Source organism: Budorcas taxicolor, chromosome 18 (assembly GCF_023091745.1).
Source record: "Budorcas taxicolor isolate Tak-1 chromosome 18, Takin1.1, whole genome shotgun sequence".
In the NCBI taxonomy this organism is placed as follows: Eukaryota; Metazoa; Chordata; class Mammalia; order Artiodactyla; family Bovidae; genus Budorcas; species Budorcas taxicolor.
The window spans coordinates 30,622,630-30,644,793 of NC_068927.1; the positions used below are offsets into that span (position 1 = coordinate 30,622,630).

The 22,164-nt window shown below is 39.8% G+C and overlaps 1 pseudogene; it reads right to left on the bottom strand.

Moving 5' to 3' along the window:
• Positions 1-22,164, bottom strand: part of LOC128063912 (zinc finger and SCAN domain-containing protein 12-like) — a 35,065-nt pseudogene that overhangs the window by 9,687 nt on the left and 3,214 nt on the right.

The window sequence follows — 22,164 nt, forward strand, 5'->3', positions numbered from 1 at the left end:
TAAAAAATACACTTCAAGTATAGAGACTCAGATTAAAAGTACAGAAGCATTGTATTCCTGTTGATAAAAATGTTCCCATGAGGATATAGTTAACAATTCTGACATTCTGCATATGTAATGGAATTAAGCAAAAAAAAAAGGTATCCTTGGTGCCAGCCAGGTTTCTCACTGTTAGAGTGGGGGGCTGCAGACATGCAAAGGGAGGAGGATAGAGTGACTTAACATGGTAATGAATTAGAGCTGGAGACTCTGTGGACTTGCCATTGCCTTACTATAGATTACAATGGTTACAAATAGAACTGTTTATAGTTATGTCTGTGTATGCCGGTTAGTGGGCACATATTCATTTTCTTGCTCTGCTTGCTAAGAGAGACTAGAAGAATCTCAGTGACTGAAGCATGACCTTTCTACCGATACCTAGTCAATCACAAGGTATTTCTAATTTTGCAACAGGCACTGCTTCTGATTCTGCGTGTGTCCCAGGTAAGTTTCTTCTAGTCCTTTCAAAGAGGTTCCCTTGTATCTGAGTCAAACCCTTGCACAAATGTTCTAATGATAGCCTGCTACATTCTTAAATCCTTTGCAGAGCTCTTTCCTCTAGTACTCCGCTCTGCGTATGTCCCAGCTTTGTTGAGCTTCCCAATCTATCAGCCTAATATCCCGAGCTCAGAGAATCTTCTGGGCTTTGTCTGAGTTTCCTCTTACTGCACTCCAGCTTGGAAAGTCCAGAGTTCAAACTGAGGTCATCTTAAATCTTACTTCATTTATTTTCTTATGTTTCAAAGATTTAATTTTGTGAATTTTGTCTGTTAACTTTGATTGTTATCAAATGTAGTATTCAAGAAAAAACAAAACTTAAAATTAGGTTTTTAAAAAACTTTTTATTGGCCTATATTTGCTTTACATATTGTGATAGATTCAGATATACAGCAAAGTGAATCGGTTGTACATACATATATATCCACTCTTTTTTTTTTTTAATAGACTCTTTCCCTGGTGGCTCAGACGGTAAAGCCTCTGTCTACAATGAGGGAGACCTGGGTTCGATCCCTGGGTTGGGAAGATCCCCTGGAGAAGGAAATGCCAATCCACTCCAGTACTATTGCCTGGAAAATCCCATGGACAGAGGAGCCTGGTAGGCTACAGTCCATGGGGTCGCAAAGAGTCCCACATGACTGAGCGACTTCACTTTCACTTTCCCATATAGGCCATTACAGAGTACTGAGTAGAGTTCCCTGTGGTATACGGCAGGTTCTTATTAGTTATCTGTTTTATATATAGTACTGTGTACATGTCAGTCCCAATCTCCCAGTTCATCCCTCCTCTCTTATCCCCTGGTAATCACAAATTCGTTTTCTACATCTGTGACTTTATTTTGTGTCTTTTTTTGTAAATAAGTTCACTTTACCCTTTCTTAAGATTCCACATATGAGCAGTATCATACAATATGTGTCATTCGGTGCAATACTTCACTCAGTATGGCAGTCTCTTGGTCCATCCATGTTATTGCAAATGGCATTATTTTGTTGTTTTTTCATGGCTGAGTAATATTCCGTTTTATACATGCACTACATCTTTATCCATTCCTCTGTTGATGGACATCTAGGTTGCTTCCATGTCCTAGCTGTTGTAAATAGTGCTGGAGTGAACATGAGATGTATGTATCCTTTTGAATCATGGTTTTCTCTGGGTTTGTGTCCAGGATTGGGGTTGCTGGGTCATCAATTCAGTTCTGTCACTCAGTCAGATGAGACTCTGCCACCCCATGGACTGCAGCATGCCGGGCTTCCCTGTCCTTCACTATCTCCCAGAGTTTGCTTAAACTCATGTCCATCGAGTCAGTGATGCCATCCAACCATCTCATCCTCTGTCGTTCCCTTCCCCTCCTGCCTTCAATCTCTCCCAGCATCAGGGTCTTTCCCAATGAGTCAATTCTTCACATCAGGTGGCCAAATTATTGGAGCTTCAGCTTTAGCATGGGTCATATAGTAGTCCTATTTTTAGTCTTTTTAAAGAAACTCCATACTGTTCTCCATAATGGCTTTACCAATTTATATTCCCATTAATAGTGTAGGAGAGTTCCCTTTTATCCATGTCCTTTCCTGCAGTTATTGCTCGTAAGTTTTTTGATAATGGCCATTGTGAATAGTGTGAGGTGATACCTCACTGTAGTTTTGATTTGCATTTTTCTAATAATCAGTGATGTTGAGCATCTTTTCATGTGCTTTTTTGCCACATGTATGTCTTCTTTTAGAGAAATATCTATTTAGATCTTACATTTATTTTTTGATTGAGTTGTCTTTTTGATATTGAGCTGCATAAGCTGTTTGTATATTTTGGAGATTAATCTCTGTCTGTTGCTTTGTTTGCCAATATTTTCTCCCATTGTGAGAAATGTCTTTTTAGTTTGTTTAGGGTTTCCTTTGCTGTGCAAAAGCCTTTAAGTTTAATTAGAAACCAATTCTTTATTTCTGTTTTTATTTTATTTACTCTGGAGGTGAATCAAAAAAGATCTTGCTGCAGCTTATGTCAAAGAGTGTTCTGCCTACATTTTTCTCTAAGAGTTTTATAGTATCCACTCTTACATTTGGGTCTTTAATCCATTTTGAGTTTTTGCATATAATGTTAAGGAGTGATCTAATTTTATTTGTTTACATGTAGGTGTCCAGTTTTGCTAAGGATTACTTGACATCCAAAATGTTCTTTTTTTAAGTTACACTTATTTAAAAAAACTAGGAACACAATAAATGAAAAGCACTCCTTCTTACAGTTATGTGTCCTTTTGTTCCAAAGGTCTATGAAATACAACATATTTTGGCAGGATAAATAATTATTTATTGGGATCTAGCTTATGAAATAATTTTTTTTGTATGAAAAAAAAAGCAGCAAAAGTAAAACCTCCATTGTCCTTCCTGTGCCTTGAAACTCTGAAGTGGTTTAGTAACTGAATATTTTTTCAGCCTTTCTGGGAACACACAATTTAATAGGTTAGTGGCAGGACACACACCGATATCTTTATCAAGTAATTTTAACAGTAATACAGAGTAATACCTTGCTGGTTTCCTGTGAATAAGTAGGGGAAAAAAGGAGTAACCAGCTGTGCTCTGGGGCCATTACCTATCTGATTTCAGTCCATCTTCAAAATCTTCAGTTGCCTTTGGTTTGGGGGCCTCATTAAGGATCATGCTCCCCACAGGGAGGTTTGAAGCAAATCTACCCAGTTTATCTTCTGTCTACAAGAGCTGGCTGCTTCACAGTGTGAGGCTGATGACCTTTACCAGGAGTTCTTGAACTTCTCTGTGAGAATGTGGGTGATAACACTCTGCTTGGCCTGCTCTTTCCCCTGGAGATTTTATGAAGCAATTTGCTTAAGATCCCTGCAGGTGAGGTAAGAGCAGAACTCAGCCCCAATTCCAGTTTCCAGGCTTTGTCTTTGACAGTTTCTGACAGCTCATAAATGGATTTGGTGTTAAGACTCTCCTTAGAGGCTTTTTTTTTTTTTTAAGGGAGCAATTGTGGATGTTTGATGAATTCTTATTACCGGGGCTTCCTTTCCCCGGACGTGTTGCACAGTCATGCAGTTAACAGTAAAATATATAAGTGCACATAAATGATCCCTGTATTGTGCAAATTGCAGCCGAAGACAAGCAATTATGTGGGGGAGTACATTAGGTAATACTGTTTTGCTTAGTTTCAGAGCCTCGGCTTTATTTCTGGTGTTGAACTCAATTTCCATATTACTCAGAAGACATTGATCATTACTAGCCTAAGTAAATATTCGTTTTGATTGTCTCAGCAGGCAATCTCAGTGGTCATATTTCAGCTCCTCATGCAAGCAGAAAGGAAACCTTTGATAGATATTTTGGTTGGTCTCTGCCATTACAAAATATGCCCAAGCAGGTGTAGAAAAATAATAACATGAAAAAAGGCCTTGTAAACACGAACCTGCATCGCAGGAATAATGCAGTGGGTTGATCTCATGTGATCATCCAAAGAACACACAGAAGTACAATCATTATACCCTCACTAGGGGTTGGTAAACAAAAGCACAGAGACTGTGAGGCTTGTCTACATTCCCGGGGCTAATAAGAAGTTCAGCATCAACTTGAACTGAGAAACCTAATATGCTTAGTACAGTGACGATCCAAATACAAGTTAGACAAATTATTCATTCCCTCTCTCTCTCCTGGTCTTCTCCACCCCACTTTGATATCACAGTCTCCCTAATTCTCTCTCTCTTTTTCTCTTGCTCTCACTCAACAGATGAAGAGAAAGCCACAAAGAAAATAAAAAGCTCCTTAACCAAATCTTTTATTTTCAATTTTTTGAGAAACCTTCATATTGTTTTCTATAGTGCCTATGCCATTTTACGGGTTTCCCTGGTAGCTCAGGTGGTAAAGAATCTGTGTGCAATGCAAGAGACCCAGGTTCAATCCCTGGGTCAGGAAGGTCCCATGAAGAAGGGAATGGTAATCCACTCCAGTATTCTTGCCTGAGAATCCCAAGGACAGAGGAGCCTGGTGAACTACAGTCCATGGGGTCGCAAAGAGTCCTGCCATTTTACATTATTTTCACAATAGCCAAGAATTGGAAACGAGCTAATTCCCTTCAACTCACGAATGGAAAAAGAAAATGTGGTATTTACATACAACTGAATCAATTGTTCAGCCCTAAAAAGAAGGAAATCCTGCCTATGCATATGGGTCAATCTTGAGGACTTCATGCTAGGTGAAATAAGACAGCCACAGAAAGGCATATAATGTGTGATTCCACTTATGTGAGATTATCTGAAAATAGTCACTTTCTTGGAAGCAGACAGCAGAATAGTGCTTGCCAGGGGTTGGGGGATGGCAAAGGAACAGGAAGATGTTGTGCTAGGGGTATAAAGTTTCAGTTCTGAAAGGTGAATAAGTTCTAGAAACCTTCTCAGCAACAGTGTCCCTATCATTAACAATACTATACTCAACACTTATAAATTTAGGAGGCTAGATCTCATGTTAAGTGTTTTTAACTCATGTACACACTGACACACAATTACACTTTAAAGCCTGCTCCAACCTATTGTCAGCCTCCATACCACCCACATACACCTATTTGTTCAAGCCCAATTTTCAAGGTTTGCCAGAACACCAAGATATTTCCTAAGCTGGTCACAACACAATGGTGTTTCCTTATAATACGTGTTCTCCTCTGGATAATTCTGAACTCTGTTCCCTGTCTTGAAAATTGTTGTTGTTTAGTTACTAAGTCATGTCTGACTCTACCTAGTTTTTGATTGCATCCTCTTCCAAAGTGCTCTGCTGTATGCTCTCATAGCAATCTGGTCATGAGTATTTTTTTAAATTGTTATACTACTACATACTGAATTTTCCAGAAAACTCTGAGCTTCTAGAAGGCAACCACAAACCTTTTAGATCCCGCCCCCCTCAACCCTTGGCATTTACTTATTAAGCATCTCATGAATTCAAGAGGTTCTTTTCCACGAACTCTCTCACAGTCACTTTTAAAACCACTCTTGAACTCAGACTTACTGTAGAGTTTCCAAAAACTAGAGATATATAGAATGAAAATGGCATATACCTAAACATACACAAACAAGATTAAACAACTAGTATTAGTATGCTCATTTTAAACAACCAGTCTTAGCCTACTCATTTTACAGATGGGAAAAAATAGGCTTTAGAGAAATAATGTTATTCACATAATTCATACACAGTGAAAGCTGGAGGCTAGTCAGGCTGATTCAGAGCATGAAGCGTACTCACATGTATATACTTTTCATCTTTAAGCATAGCTATTTTCCATCTACTGTTTTAATGTATACAGAACTTATTAAATCAGATATGTTCACTTTCACTTTATTCTTTATTATTCCCAACAACGATGATATTTTTACAAATTAAGACTTGGGAAGTGAAATAACTTGTTCAAACTCATATTCCTAGTAACTAGTGGTGGAACCACAATTTGAATTTTACCCGTGTACATGCAAAGACTTGCAATATCTTCATCAAGGAGAGTGTTATTGTCCAAAGCTTCATGATTAATAAAAATGTGAACATAATATACTGCTTATTCAAACAGAGCTCATATGAAGTAGATCTGTATACAATCAAGTTTATTGTGAACACAATGAACATGTGTGTCTTTATGTGACTGTTTAGAGTGGTAATTATTTTCTTTAGTATAGGAAATTGATGCCTTTAATTTGCTACAAACAAGAGACGCCAAATTGTTACCCCTGTACGGTATTTTCAAGTGATTTCTCCTATTTTCCCTGTCCCATTTTCAGATCCTTTCTCAATTCCTATCAGAATTATTGTCCTTTAATGATATAGTGTTCTCTTGGGTATTCTGGTCTAGGAGTTATTCCTAGCAGCCATCCAAATGGTTCTACCAAGTGTCACATTTCACCTAAATTGATACTAAAGCCGTTTAGCATAGGCTAATTAAAATTTGGATGTCCTTCATAAACATGCCACATTACTGATGACAATGAGCTCTGTCATCATTACAGAGTACATTACTTTTGTAGATGTGCATTATAAGGTATCCTGGAGTTATTTATTATGTTTTCATGAGCATTAGGGTAATTCACTTTTTCTACTTAAGAAGAATATTGATTTTAATAATATTAAAATAACAGGATTTTGAACTTCAGTCTACACCCTTCTCTAACTTTCTCTCCTCCCACTTATCTCTTAGTTTTTCTGTTTTCTTCTCCTCAGAGTATAGAAAGCATGAACCATTTCTTGGGAATAAGAAAACATTGGCCAAATAAATTCCCTATGTTCGTAAGACTTAAGTGCAGTGTTGAGGTCAATTTCAACTTATTATGTTCTTATTTTTAAGAACATTATATTCATTATATTATTAATCTCAGTTAAAGATATCACAAATTACTCAAATGAGATGTTATTTTCTAATGAATTTGCTCAGGAATATTGGCTGGAGATAAGGCTTTAGAGTTTAAATTAGAAGATTGTTTTTCATACAGTAATAGTTTTCCATCCCCTCCAACTTTGCAAGTACATGATTGGAAAATCATGCAAGTGAGTTGAAGACAAACTTGATTTTTGGTTTTGTGAAATAATTAGTCATAAATACTCAGACTCTTCCTAGAACAATTTACTAATTTGTTGCCTGGGATGACTGTGTAATAAAATTAAGGGGAAAAAAGATAGGCTGTGGAGTCAAACGTGGCTTTAGTTTAGTCATGCATAAAATAAAGATAATAGTATCATCTCCTAGAAATATTTTAAGGATTCAGTAAGATAATGCCTATGAAGGTCTTGGACTTCCCTAGTGGCTCAGACGGTAAAGCACCTGCCTACAATGCGGGAGAGAGACCCGGGTTCAATCCCTTGGTCGGGAAGATCTCCGAGAGAAGGAAATGGCAATCCACTCCAATATTCTTGCCTGGAAAATCCCATGGATGGAGGAGCCTGGTAGGCTACAGTCCATGGGGTCGCAAAGAGATGGACATGACTGAGCGATTTCACATACACATGAAGGTCTTAGAAAAATTCCTAGAACATAATAGTGTTAACTAAATGAAAAGAATGATGTTGAAGGTAGACAGGAGGTCAAAACATTTCATAACATATGCTCTGCAGTTCTTGGCTTAGGCTAATGTGCTATGTAGTAAGGCTAAGAACAGGCTAGCCAGTCCTCACTAATGGTCTGTCTGCTTTGTGCACAGTTGCAGAGGATGAGCAAGACTTTTCTAGGTTTCTGAAAAGTCCGTGAAAACAGAGCCATCTCTGCAGCTCTTACTCTAAGAAGTCCCCTCGGTCTCCTCCTCGATTCACCATTGCTTCTTAACTACCAAGGTGGTTAAGAATCTGTCCCTCAAATCTATGAGGATTAACTGTTATGCAAATGAACTACAGTTTATTTTTTAATTCTAACCCCTTTCATGGAAAAAAAGAAAAAAAGAGTAGTAAATGGATTTACTTCCCAAGGGCTTCCTAGGTGGCACTAGTGATAAAGAATAAAGGCATCAGAGACACAGGTTCCATCCTTGGATTGGGAAGACCCCCTGGAGGAGGGCATGGCAACCCACTCCGGTATTCTTGTCTGGAAAATCCCATGAATAGAGGAGCCTGGCAGACTACACTCCATAGGGTCACACAGAGTTGGACATGACTGAAGGGACTTATCACACACTCACAAATGGATAGCTAAATATTATGGGCAGAAATATAATTTAGGAAGCTGTTGAGCAGCCCAGATGATGGATATTGAATAGCAGTAATAAATGAAAAAGAAAAAAACAAAAACATAATTTAGAGAGACTGGGTTGAGAAAATTGAAAGGACTTAGGTTTAAATCCAATATCTAGCATATTTACATTAAAAATTCTTTTAAGTAAAAGTTTTAAATGTTTGGATTGTGTGAGACCTTTTATCTGACTTTCCCTACCTCTATCCCAAATCGGTCATTCAGGTGAGGTATGTCAGGAAAAGGCAGAATGTGGTAAAAATACCAATGTGTATTCCTAACAATTTACAACTAATGTTCAGCCACATAAGTGATAGATTCAGAGACCTTTCAATGTTCCCCCTCATTGTGTATTGGCATGGAAATATCAATTTTTAAAACTTATGTCAAAATAATTCTAAGTTGGGGACTTTGAGCATGAAGATTCATCCTGGAGATAATTGCAATGAAGGAAAGTTATACCTTGAAAGGTAAGATCCTATCAGTGTGGTGATTGACAGTAAATTATAGTGGTGTTGATGACAGATCTATAATTACATTACAAATATTTATCTCCAGGAAATCCTCTCTGAATTGCTTCTCACATGGTATGACTTGTCTTCCCCTCCTTCCTTTGCTGAGATCTATTATGATTGACATAAAATTTCCACTCTAAAAAAAATTAATTTAATTAAAGCTTGGCTAATAAATGACCACCTAATCTGAAGGCAGATATTTTTCCTGGCTTTTATAAACTTGCCCTCCAAGAAAATAGCAAATGCCGGTAGAACTGGCATCTTGCTGAAATCCATGTATACTGAAAAGGAATTGTTCAGAAAGTTCTCCAGCTGAAATCCTTACCCAGCCAAACATATGTTGAGCTCTTGCACAATTGAGCGTGCATTTGAGTTCCCAGTGCCATCAGTTCAGTTCAGTCACTTAACTGTGTCAAACTCTTTGCAATCCCATGGACTGCAGCACACCAGGCTTCCTGTCCATCATCAACTCCCAGAGTTTACCCAAACTCATGTCCATTGAGTCAGTGATGATATCCAACCATCTCTTCCTCTTCTCCTTCCTTCTCCTCCTTCCTTCAATCTTTCCCAGCATCAGGGTCTTTTCAAATGAGTCATCTCTTTGCATCAGGTGGCCAAAGTATTGGAGCTTCAGCTTCAACATCAATCCTTCCAATGAACAGTCAGGACTGATCTCCTTTAGGATGGACTGGTTGGATTGCCTTGCAGTCCAAGGGACTCTTAAGAGTCTTCTCCAACACCACAGTTCAAAAGCATCGATTCTTCAGTGCTCAGCTTTCTTTATAGTCCAACTCTCACATCCATACATGCCTACTGGAAAAACCTTAGCCTTGGTGCCATAGACTGGGCACCAAAAGAGTTATTGCAGAAATAATGATATATTGAAATTAACTTTTAAATTCCCTTGATTCTATGAAGCAATTTATCAGATTTTTGCCAAATGATCTCTTAAATCTACCCTCCCTTTGATATCGAATTGTCACTGTAATCAGGTCTTTCAACTCTGTTCACTTGGATTGTTGCTACATCCCCTTGTTGACTATCTCTAAGCTTCTAGTTGATAGGTTTAGCTACTACAGTTTAATACAATCATAGCATTTGGCATGAATATCTATGCTTAGGAGGCAAGATGGCTTTTTATTGCCTCCCAGATGAAGCCCAAACTCCTTGATCTGGCCTTTATCAAAGATGTAATGAGAAGCCACGATATGCTAATTCTGGAGTTAATAATAGAAAATATGAATACCATACTAGATAACTATTTTCAGTTCCAACATGTGGGAAAAATGCTTCTAGTTTTCCCTTGAACCTTCTATTGCATCCCCCAACAATACTATGATCTGGGCCCAGTTTTTAAGCTACTGTTACAGATGGAAAACTGAGGCACAGAAAAGTTATTCCAGATCAAGCTGCTTACCATCGCTATTCAAATGCTCCTCAGTAGATTCCTAAATCCAGTTGCCTTTTGCCTAAGACACCAGTTCTCACTGAAGAGAAAATCAGGAAGCAAGCAACCGTTTGCTATTGCTTATTAGTTTTTAATGAATATTAAGGATACAAACTCTTTTAAAAAAAGAAAACACCTGAGAAAATAAATCCAAATAAATATCCCTCTGTGGCATTTATAGTCTTGAGTACATCGTGGAAAATGGCAGGAAGGAAGTTACTAATGACAAGTAATAGAGATTGTGTTTGCAGCTGGGTATATTATGTTATGGCAAAATATCTTCTCAACTATTTTGCCTGGTTATTTTCATTTCTTCCAAGAAATCAATGCTGTTGGAGATGGATGACAGCAGTGAGCTGGCAAGTATGATTGCACTGTGAGTAGCAAGCTCTTTCCGTAGATGTGCTTTTACAAACTGCAATTTCCTCTCCAAGAACAAAGGTCACGCAATTCTCTGAACTGCCAGGCAAGAGCCAGGGCACGTTGGCTGATGCTCCTCCTCCTACTCATTTGGATAAACTAGGAAGTTGTTGGAGACAGGTGCTACTGGAGGTTTAGCAATTACTTTGCTAGCGTAATTCCCTATAAATTGGAAACTGATGTGATTCCTTCTGCAGTGTTATGTAGAGCTATCTGCAGGTGGAGGAAGATGGGTCACAAAAGAAATTTGATTTTGCTTGTCATTAATCTTTAATTTGCTTTAGAGCCATATTTAAGCTCTTTTTTCAGTTCAGTTCAGTTGCTCAGTTGTGTCCAACTCTATGCAACCCCAAGGACTGCAGCACGCCAGGCTTCCCTGTCCATCACCAACTCCCAGAGCTTTCTCAAACTCATGTCCATTGAGTTGGTGATGCCATCCAACCTTCTCATCCTCTGTCATCCCCTTCTCCTCCTGCCTTCAATCTTTTCCAGCATCAGGGTCTTTTCCAATGAGTTGGTTCTTCGAATCAGGTGGCCAAAGTATTAGAGCTTCAACTTCAGCATCAGTCCTTGCAATGAATATTCAGGGCTGATTTCCTGTAGGATGGGCTGGTTGTATCTCCTTGCTGTCCAAGGGACTCTCAAGAGTCGTCTCCAATACCACAGTTCAAAAGCATCAATTCTTAAGCGCTCAGCTTTCTTTATAGTCCCACTCTCATATCCATACATGACTATTGAAAAACCATAACTCTGACTGGATAGACCTTTGTTGGTAAAGTAATGTTTCTGCTTTTTAATATGCTGTCTAGGTTTGTCATAGCTTTTCTTCCAAGGAGCAACCATCTTTTAATTTAAAGCTCTTTTTTAAATTTTTAAGCTCGTTTTTATTTTCCATAATTTTCCTTTTTGTAAAAGGCAGCATTCCTCCTTGATTATCAGTCCAACAACAAAAAATGATTATTTATTTCAGATGCATTGATCGCAACATGCTTTGTACAGACTTACTGTGAGTCTATAAGGGGAGAGAAATCTGTGTTCTATATCTAAAATGCAATGTTTCTAAAGTCTGACAATAAAAATTCATCTTAAGAGAAATGATGTTACCCAGGATTGTTCTTTTAATATATGACCATAACCCTGTGCACTCAATCACTTAATCATTTCCTGACTCTTTGTGGCTCTGTGGACTGTAGCCCTCCAGGCTCCTCTTCCCATGGAATTTTTCAGGCAAGAATACTGGAGTGGGTTGCCATTTCCTTCTGGGGATCTTCCTGACCCAGGCCTTAAACCTGCCTCTTTTAAGTCACCTGCATTGACAGGCAGATTCTTTATCCCTAGCACCACCTGGGAAGCCAGACCCTAACCCTAACCCTAGAATCTTGTCAGACTGGATGGTGGATATACACACACACACAGTCATGACCTGCCACAGTAGCTTAATATTTTCAGTTGCCTCTTCTACATTTTTTCACGGTACTTCACTACATCTAGCCTTCATAGTCTTTCACAGTAACTATCATAATAGATTCCAAATTGAATTGTTGCCTTTGCTTTTGTTATGTACCAATATTTTCTCCACACCTCCACTGGAGAGGTGCTTCTAAAACTACAAACTGATCATGCCAGTCCTCAGCTGAAAGTCACTCAGAATTTCCATGTTGGTAACAGGCTATATTTCTCATTTTTAAGAATGGCAATTGAAGTCCTTTACTATCTGATCCTGGTCCATGTCTCTAGTTTCATCTCTTAACATCATATCTTGCTCTGCAGCCACTGTGTATATTCTGCCTTTTCCAGGACACAATGTTATCTTTTGCAGATGTCATGCTTCTTCATGAAACTTATTTCTGTTGTTACATTGTCAAGAAACGAAAGTCAAGTTAGTGTAAGGAAACAGAGGTTCTCATCAGAAAGATTCTAGAGTTTCGGAGAGATTGAATGTTCAGTAAGCAAACCATACAGAGGGCAAAAGTATTGATACTACTTTTCCCAGAGATGAGAATCCAGCCAGATCTCTCTCTGGCATAAGTCTATGCCTCCCGTGTCTGCTGGCATTATCCTCTCTCACTGAACACTGGCTTCTCCCCTGCTGTGTGTTGAGAAGCAGAGCTGCCAAAACATGCAGAAGAACATCACAGTCTTAAGCTTCTGTTACTAGAAATGGTGAAGTCTCTTTTACAGTTCTATTTTTAAAACCCCAAAAAGTATTTGAATTGACCCATTTGGATCAGTAGTCTATTGACTGCTAGATTGTCAGTGAGGGAGGTCAGTTGAATTCAGTTCAGTCACTCAGTCATGTCTGACTCTTTGTGACCCCATGGACTGAAGCATGCCAGGCTTCCCTGTCCATCACCAACTCCTGGAGCTTGCTCAGACTCATGTCCATCGAGTCAGTGATGCCATCCAACCATCTCATCCTCTGTCGTCCCCTTCTCCTCTCAACTTCAGTCTTTCCCAGCATCAGGGTCTTTTTCAATGAGTCAGTTCTTCCCAAAGTTGGCCAAAGCATTGGAGTTTCAGCTTCAGCATCAGTCATTCCAATGAATATTCAGGATTGATTTCCTTTAGGATTGACTGGTTTGATCTTCTTGCAGTTCAGGGGGCTCTCAAGAGTCTTCTCCAATTTCAGCACTGTTTAAAAGTATCAATTTCATCTTTTTGTAATGGCTTTAAGTATGCATAGATTAGCTGTAATATTTTTATTTTTACCCTTCCTTGCTACAGTTGGTGCCATAAATGAAGAATGCAGCACTTTAACATCAAAGAGAGGTAAAGATCTTATTAAAAGAAATATGGGTGTTCCAGCTGAAAACTTTTGGTCGAAGTGAGAGAGGAACAGTTTACCAAAGGCAAGAGAGGATGAGCAGTGGGGAAGAGAAATAAGGGCTTATACCTCAAAGAGATATCTTCTTTTCCATCAACACCCTCTCTAGGTGTCACCCCAAACAGATGCCTTTTTCATGTTTCAGTCTGTCTGGCTAGCTTGTCTGGCGAGCTTAGATCTCTCTTCTTTTAAACATGCATAATTATCTATTTTGTAACCACTTGGTAACTTCTGTTTTCTAACAATAGAACACATTTTTGGAATGGAGAGAGAAAAAGAAACTGGGTTACAACATTTCTTTTTTTCAGTTCATATATATGTGTGCACATTCCCTGGGCATATATGCAGAGTGACAGTCCGAGAGGAGGATGACACCAAATTTGCAGCAGTGTAGTGGGAAAAGTTTACTCTTGCCTGGAAAATCCCATGGACGGAGGAGCCTGGTGGGCTGCAGTCCATGAGTTCACTAAGAGTCAGACACGACTGAGCGACTTCACTTTGACTTTTCACTTTCATGCATTGGAGAAGGAAATGGCAACCCACTCCAGTGTTCTTGCCTGGAGAATCCCAGGGATGGCGGAGCCTGGTGGGCTGCCATCTATGGAGTCACACAGAGTCGGACACGACTGAAGCAACTTAGCAGCAGCAGCAGCAGCAGTGGGAACAGTTTATTTTTTGCATCTCTTTGTAATGGCTTTAAGTATGCATAGATGAGCTGTTGTATTTTTATTTTTACCCTTTCTTGCTACAGTTGGTACCATAAATTAAGCACTCTATGCTGTTAAATGGCTTCCCTGGTACCTCAGATGGTAAAGAATCTGCCTATAATGCAGGAGACCTGGGTTCAATCCCTGGGTTGGGAAGACCCCTGCAGAAGGGAGTGGCAACCCACTCCAGTATTCTTGCCTGGAGAATTCCAGGGACAGAGGAGCCTGGTTGGCTACAGTCTGTGAGGTTGCAAAGAGTTGAACATGACTGAGTGACTAACACTTTCACTTTTCACTTCATGCTATTAAAATTCTTTGTGAATATTTTTAATGCCCACATAATATCCTAAAATATAGTATACTTAAACTCCCCTCAATTGCTGTGCATTTATTTATACTTCATCTTGCAAACTTTTGGGGTCAAGGAATTACAATATATAAGCTTTTTCCCTGTACATAAATTTCTAGAGCTGGAATTACAGGGTCACAATATGTGCACATTTTAATGTTTTTCATTCATAATGATTGATTATTTTCTAATATACAATCTTAACCATAGAATATAAAGTTATTTGTTTTAGGATAGACTTGCCAGACTTTTATGTTATTTTTTTAAGCAATGATCTGATAGGAAAAAAGTGAGTGTCATGTTTTTTAATTTGCATTTACTTATTTTTATAAAGTTTTCCATACATTTGTGAAGCACTCACTTCTTATCTCAGAGATGGCAATGGCACCCCACTCCAGTACTCTTGCCTGGAAAATCTCATGGATGGAGGAGCCTGGTGGGCTGCAGTCCATGGGGTCTCTAAGAGTCAGACACGACTGAGCGACTTCACTTTCACTTTTCACTTTCATGCATTGGAGAAAGAAATGGCAACCCACTCCAGTGTTCTTACCTGGAGAATCCCAGGGATGGGGGAGCCTAGTGGGCTGCTGTCTATGGGGTCGCACAGAGTCAGACACTACTGAAGCGACTTAGCAATAGCAGCAGCAGCACTTCTTATCTTTTGAATTGTGCAAGTCAATTACCATTTCAAATGGGATTTCACACAAATGGGGTTGTCATACAAATCATTAGCACAAACATTAAGAATATTAATTGTATCCAAAATTAGAGTTATGAATTTATTAACAGCTTTAGTGATTATATAAATTTTGTTGCTGTTTTGTATAAAGGTTTGACCACTTCTAAACTTTAGAAAAATTTCTTCTGTACATATGTGTTCTAATTTCAAGGGGAAAAAATGCCAAATTTATCCATCCTTCAGTTATAACTATTACACCCAAGAATCATTTTATGCATTTGGAGAATGAAAGAGTATACTGCTATGTTTGGATTTTGCCCACAGATTTCTATTTTAAAAACTTGAGGGATTAGAAGAGCCAAAGAAACAGTCTATTAAAGGAAAGAGCACAAGCATGAGAGAAGGAAGACAGGAAATCTCTTCCTATCCTGATCTTTGACTCTTGAGAAGTTACTGCTTTCCTCAGGACTAAAATTCCTTCATGACAAGAACAAATTAGTCATGATGATTACGAGTGTGTTCATTTCCGCTCAAACATTTTATAATTCTATAGAAACAGCACTTTCTGGTAAGTATGTGGGGCAGAAAAATACTCAAGGAAACATAACAAATATGGTGACTGTCTGAAATGGTCACCATACTGGGACATATGTCCAAGTGTTTTCTTAAGAAAATTTTGAGACCTCTGGTATTCATTTCCTACATGTCCATAATAACAAAGTACCACAAACTGGCTGATTGCAAAAGAACGGGAATTCATTCATTCTGTCATAGATCCAGAGGTGACATGTCTGAGCTCAAGGTGTTAGTAGGGTCATGCTCCCTGTGAGGCTCTGTGGGTCAAGTCCTACTGAGCTTCTTCCCAGCTCCTGATGGTACTCATTGACCTTTGATATTTCTCAGCCTGCAGCTGCATCGTGCTGTTCTCTGCCTCTGTCATCACATGAAATCCTCCTTTTGTGTCTTTTCCCTTCTTGTGAGAACACCAGTCATCTTTGGATTTGAGCTCACCCAAATGACCTCATCTTAACTTGAATGCATGTCCAAAGACCCTTTTTCCAAAATACAGTCACATTCACAGGTACCAGTGGTTAAGATTTCAGTATTATCTTTTGGGGGGACACAATGCAACCCATAATACCCCTCACACACACACTTTTATTTTTATTGAGTTTAAGATGCCCTGTTGTCTCAGTTCCAGAGAGATGAGCAAGGACCAAGTCTGAAAGGTTACCCACAATGACTCCTGCTTGGCATTGCTGCTGCTACTGCTAAGTCGCTTCAGTCCTGTCCGACTCGTTGCAACCCCCTGGACTGCAGCCCACAGACTCCTCCATCCATGGGATTTTCAAGGCAAGAGTACTGAAGTGCGTTGCCATTGCCTTCTCTGGGAATAAGAGCTGAGTTCTGTGTAAATGACTCCCCACGCCTTTTACGTGTATAGGGATCACCTCTATTATGGATTCTCTGGTGTTCACTAAGATCTGACCTCTGTCTGAAGGCTTTGCCACATTCGTCACATTGGTAGGGTTTCTCCCCAGTGTGGATTCTCCGATGCGGAATGAGGCTGATGATTCCTCAGAAGGCATTCCTACACCCATCGCATTTATAGGGCCTCTCTCCAGTGTGCATTTTCTGATGTCCCTTGAGGACTGATCTTTGAGTGAAAGCCTTCCCACACTTATCACATTTATAGGATCTCTCTCCAGTGTGAATTCGTTGGTGTTCTATAAGACTTGTCCTCTAAATAAAGGCTTTTCCACATACATCACATTTGTAGCGTTTCTCTCCATTGTGGATTCTCTGATGCTACTCTGAAGGCCGCTCTGACTGAAGGACTTCCCACATTCCTTACACTGATAGCAGTTTTCTTTGTGGTGGACCTCTCCATTTTCATCACATGTAGGTTCTTTATCTTCCCTTGAATAGTCAGAAGACTCTCCTGTTTTTTCTTCAGGTTCGTATGTTTTTTCATACCTAGATGGTTGAGACATTTCATTTTCAAATTTGCTAGCTATATTCCCATATGGTTTCATTTCTTAAGAAACTTCTTGCTTTAAATTCCTATACTCATTTCCAGTCTCAATATCTTGCTTCTGTTGGGCTTCAAGTTCTGCAGATTCACACTCTGGCTGGGCTTGCACAGACGGAAGACGGAAGGCACATTCTGGGTTCTTGTTCTGTTCTTAGAGGTACGATCTCCTGTAAGAACATTTCCTGTTCCTCAGTGTGGACTGAGACCTGATATCCTGGCTCATCCAACTCTCTCTCTAAATCCCCCAGCACAGTCACCACCTCTTCCCCACTCTCTGGATACTGTTCCTGGACCCAGGCTTGGAGCTCCTCAGGCAAGATGGTCAGGAACTGCTCCAGCACCAGCAGTTCCAGAATCTGCTCTTTGGTGTGGGTCTCTGGCTTCAGCCGCTGATGGCAAAGTTCCCGGAGTCAGCTCAAAGCCTCATGGGGCCCAGATGTTTCCTGGTAGCAGAAGTGCCTGAAGTACCATCGGAAGACCTTCCTGCTGTGGGTGTTGTTCTTTTGCACGTTCTGATCCTGAGCAGTGGCATATTTATGCTCCTCCTCCAGCTCTTCTTCCTCTATCTTTACTTCCAAAAGATCTTCCTGGTCCTTCTTGGCCTGGGCAAGTGAGCACCAGAGGACGCTCCGCTCCAGCCTGGCCCAATGACGGCCAGCAGCCCACCCGCTGTGTCTGCAGCAAAAGCTCACTCAACTGCAGCCCGAGGGGGCCAGCAGAAGTTTCCCTACCGGATTCAAGAGGGTGAAATGCTTGGCATTGCAAACCATCAAATGCACAATTGTTCATCCTTGGCCCCCATGTCATACACAGAGATCTCATAGATGAGAGAGGGGTGAGAATGAAGACAGAACTGAGAAGAGAAAATATGTCTAGAGGGAAATAGAGAGCTTAGGGATTGACCTCAAGTTCCATGTATTTCATCTTAATGAGAAATCAACTCCTCTCTGGAGGGGGGAAAAAAACTGGTCGAAGTCTTAGGGCTTATAAAAGGTACAGTTTAGTTCGGTTCAGTTCAGTCGCTCAGTCGTGTCCGACTCTTTGTGACCCCATGAATCACAGCACGCCAGGCCTCCCTGTCCATCACCAACTCCCGGAGTTCACTCAGACTCACATCCATCGAGTCCGTGATGCCATCCAGCCATCTCATCCTCTGTCGTCCCCTTCTCCTCCATCCCCCAAATCCCTCCCAGCATCAGCGTCTTTTCCAATGAGTCAACTCTTCGCATGAGGTGGCCAAAGTACTGGAGTTTCAGCTTTAGCATCATTCCTTCCAAAAAATCCCAGGGCTGATCTCCTTCAGAATGGACTGGTTGGATCTCCTTGCAGTCCAAGGGACTCTCAAGAGTTCAAAAGCATCAATTCTTCAGCGCTCAGTTTTCTTCACAGTCCAACTCTCACATCCATACATGACCACTGGAAAAACCATAGCCTTGACTAGACGAACCTTAGTCGGCAAAGTAATGTCTCTGCTTTTGAATATGCTATCTAGGTTGGTCATAACTTTCCTTCCAAGGAGTAAGTGTCTTTTAATTTCATGGCTGCAGTCACCACCTGCAGTGATTTTGGAGCCCCCCAAAATAAAGTCTGACTCTGTTTCCACTGTTTCCCCATCTATTTCCCGTGAAGTGATGGGACCGGATGCCATGATCTTCGTTTTCTGAATGTTGAGCTTTAAGTCAACTTTTTCACTCTCCACTTTCACTTTCATCAAGAGGCTTTTTAGTTCCTCTTCACTTTCTGCCATAAGGGTGGTATCATCTGCATATCTGAGGTTACTGATATTTCTCCCAGCAAACTTGATTCCAGCTTGTGCTTCTTCCAGCCCAGCGTTTCTCACGATGTACTCTGCATAGAAGTTAAATAAACAGGGTGATAATATACAGCCTTGACGTACTCCTTTTCCTATTTGGAACCATAAAAGGTACAGAAAGATTTAAATTTACTCAGAGGTTATGACTTTAAGTGCACATTCTTAATTGTAGCACTCTACCTCTATTATTTAACATCACTGAGCCTTGGGTACCTTATCTATAAAATGGTACAATAATCGCCTGCTTCAGAGGACCACTGGGAGAAAAAGTAGGTATCTGACAAAAGATGAAAAACTCTAAAAATATGACTTTTACTGTGGAACTTACATTCTGTTTTCCAGAAGTGGCTTCTTTAATCTTTTCTCACTAGATTGGTGGCTCCTTGAGGGTAAGAACTTTGATGTCTCTCTCTCTCTCAATGCCTGGAACATTGTCAGCACTAAGTCAGAACTTACTGAAAGAGTGAATGCTTGAACATCTAGGACTTCCCTGGTGGTCCAATGGTTAAGATTTTGCCTTCCAATTCAGGGAGCATGGGTTCAATTCCTAATTGAGGAGCTAAAATCCCACATACTTTGCAGCCAAAAACCATAAAACAGAAGCAATATTGTAACAAATTTAATAAAGACTTCAAAAATGGTCCACATTAAAAAAAATCTTAAAAAAAAGGATGAACAATTCCACAAAATGTTGGAAAGAGTTGGAAACAAGTTTCCAAGTGATCAGAAACAGAATTACAGCTACCATCAGGGAGATTTCAGATTGCTTGGTCTTCCTATTATGTCTGTCCCAGTGATAGATAGGATGTGAGAGCAAAGACAAGAAGAAGAAAAATGACCTGATAAAGGAGTGGATACTAGAAATTAGAAAACTAGTATGTGAATGACAAAGAGGCAAAGCAGGGCCTTGGGGAGGCTCATAATTGAATGCATATTTGTGAAGAGGACATGGGTGTAATGACTGCTGTTCCTTCCCTTGTGAAGCTTAATTAGACACGACACCACCCTGTTTGACCCTATGGATTACTTGCAGTGTTCTTTGCTCTTCTTTCATTAATTCCCATGCACATGAGCTCAATCTTTAGAGGCAACACAAGGTTATTAGGAAGGAAGAGCTGGAGAGTTTTTCAGTGTTCATTCTCCATTCCCCAAACTCATACTTTGAGCAAAATGTGAGAAACTGACAGTTATTAAATTGCAGAAGAGACTACTCTAGCTGGGCACTGAGGTCAGCTACCCATCAGGCAGGCTCCAGGGGCTCCAGGGTTGGGGGAGATCAATACGCTTAAGAACAACTGGAAGTTAAATGCTTTTCTGTGATCTAGTCTAATGGCTGCTGCTGACTTTGCTCAAAAGATCATCCTTCCCTTTCACCTGTCGTATCTACTTATTTTTTTTGTCAGTATCTGACATCAGCTTTCTAGGATGTCCTTATAAGAAAGAATTCTGTTGTTGAAATATCATCAGAAGAAACTATTGCCTTCCCAGGTTTTTTTTTTTTTTTTTTTTTTCTGTCTATTCAAGGAATAAGTGCCAGGAACTAATCTTGGCTTCCCAACTGGCACAGTGGTAAAGCATCTCCCTGCCAATGCAGGAGACACAAGAGACAGGCTTTCAATCCCTGAGTCAGGAAGATTCCCTGGAGTAGGAAATGGCAACCCACTCCAGTATTCTTGTCTGGAAAATTCCATGGATAGAGGAGCCTGGCAGGTCAGAAAGAGTCGGACATGATTGATCACACACACTGCATAGAAGGAGCCGGTGAAAGGAGGCAGGAAAAGCCGTTCAAAGACTGAGGGTTTACTGCTGCTGAAGCCTGGAAGGCAGCTAATATTTGTTAAATTTCATTGCAATTGTTAATCAGTAAATCCATATATCAAGCCCACAAAGTGGATTTTGCTATCTCCACCTTCTTTTTCTCCTCCACTATAGTATAGAACGGAATATTGAATGTCCTGTGCTATACGGTAGGTTTGGCTGTTTACCCATTCTATATATAATAATTTGCCAAGCTGAAATGATCTCTTCTTTAGAAATCAAGAAGATGAAAATCAGGAATGTTAAGAATCATATTCTTAGTCACAAAATATGATCTGGCAGAGTCTGGTTTTGACCAGATCTGTTGAGTCTTTGTGTTATGCCTCTCTGCCCATGGAGAAGTAGAAAGAATTGAGTGTTAGAGCAAAAATAATCATTTAGTTCTTTCTTTGTGCATATAACTATGGCTTGTGGGTAGTCTGAATAATGAAAGCATAAAAATCTTAAGACCATTTAGTGACTTTTTAATCATGGCAGTTCTCTATATCTAACACAGTATCTGACATAAAATAGACACCTCATACAATTTTGTTGAATGAATTCAAGTCCCCAAATCAGCCTTTACGATATAATTTCAAAATAGACAGTGAGGTCATGACTAAATTATTTCTTTTAATTTTTCTTTTAAAAGGAGAAATTTTGAAGCAGAAGTTTAGAATGAGAGATCCATTCTGGATGAATCTATAATAGGGCATGCTTCATGCAATAGGCCGAAGAAGAACTGACTTTTAAAAGTAAATATTCAATAAAGAGAGAAGAAGAGTTGATGACAAAGGTCTTCCAGGTGATAGATAGACAGGAGTCTTAGGTTCACATTTCTTGAGAACTCTGATATGACTGAAGTTGCAGGTGTATAATAAAGGTTAGCTCTACTCCAACAGATCTGTTTACACTGGTATTCTTCATCTGCTGTTACAAAGTACTACAAACAATAGACATTTATTGTCTCATTTCTGGAAACTAGAAGTCTGAAATAAAAGTGTTGGCAGGATCATGCTCTCTTGGATAGCCCTAGAGGCGAGTCCATCCTTGCCTCTTCCCAGCTTCTTTTGGCTTCTAGCAATCCCTGGAGTTCCTTACTTGTAGATATACCACTCCTGTCTCTACCTCCATCTTCTCATGGTCTTCTCTGTGTATTCACGTTCAAATTTCCCTCTTCTTAGAAGGACAGCAGTCCTTTGTTTTAATTTGATCACAACTACAAAGACCCTGTTTCCAAACAGGGTCATATGTACAGGTTCCAAGTGAGCAGAAATTTGGAGGAGGAGGGTGTCTGTTCAACCCAATGCAATATGGTTATGGGACAGTAATAGCACAAATATTTGAATGAAGTA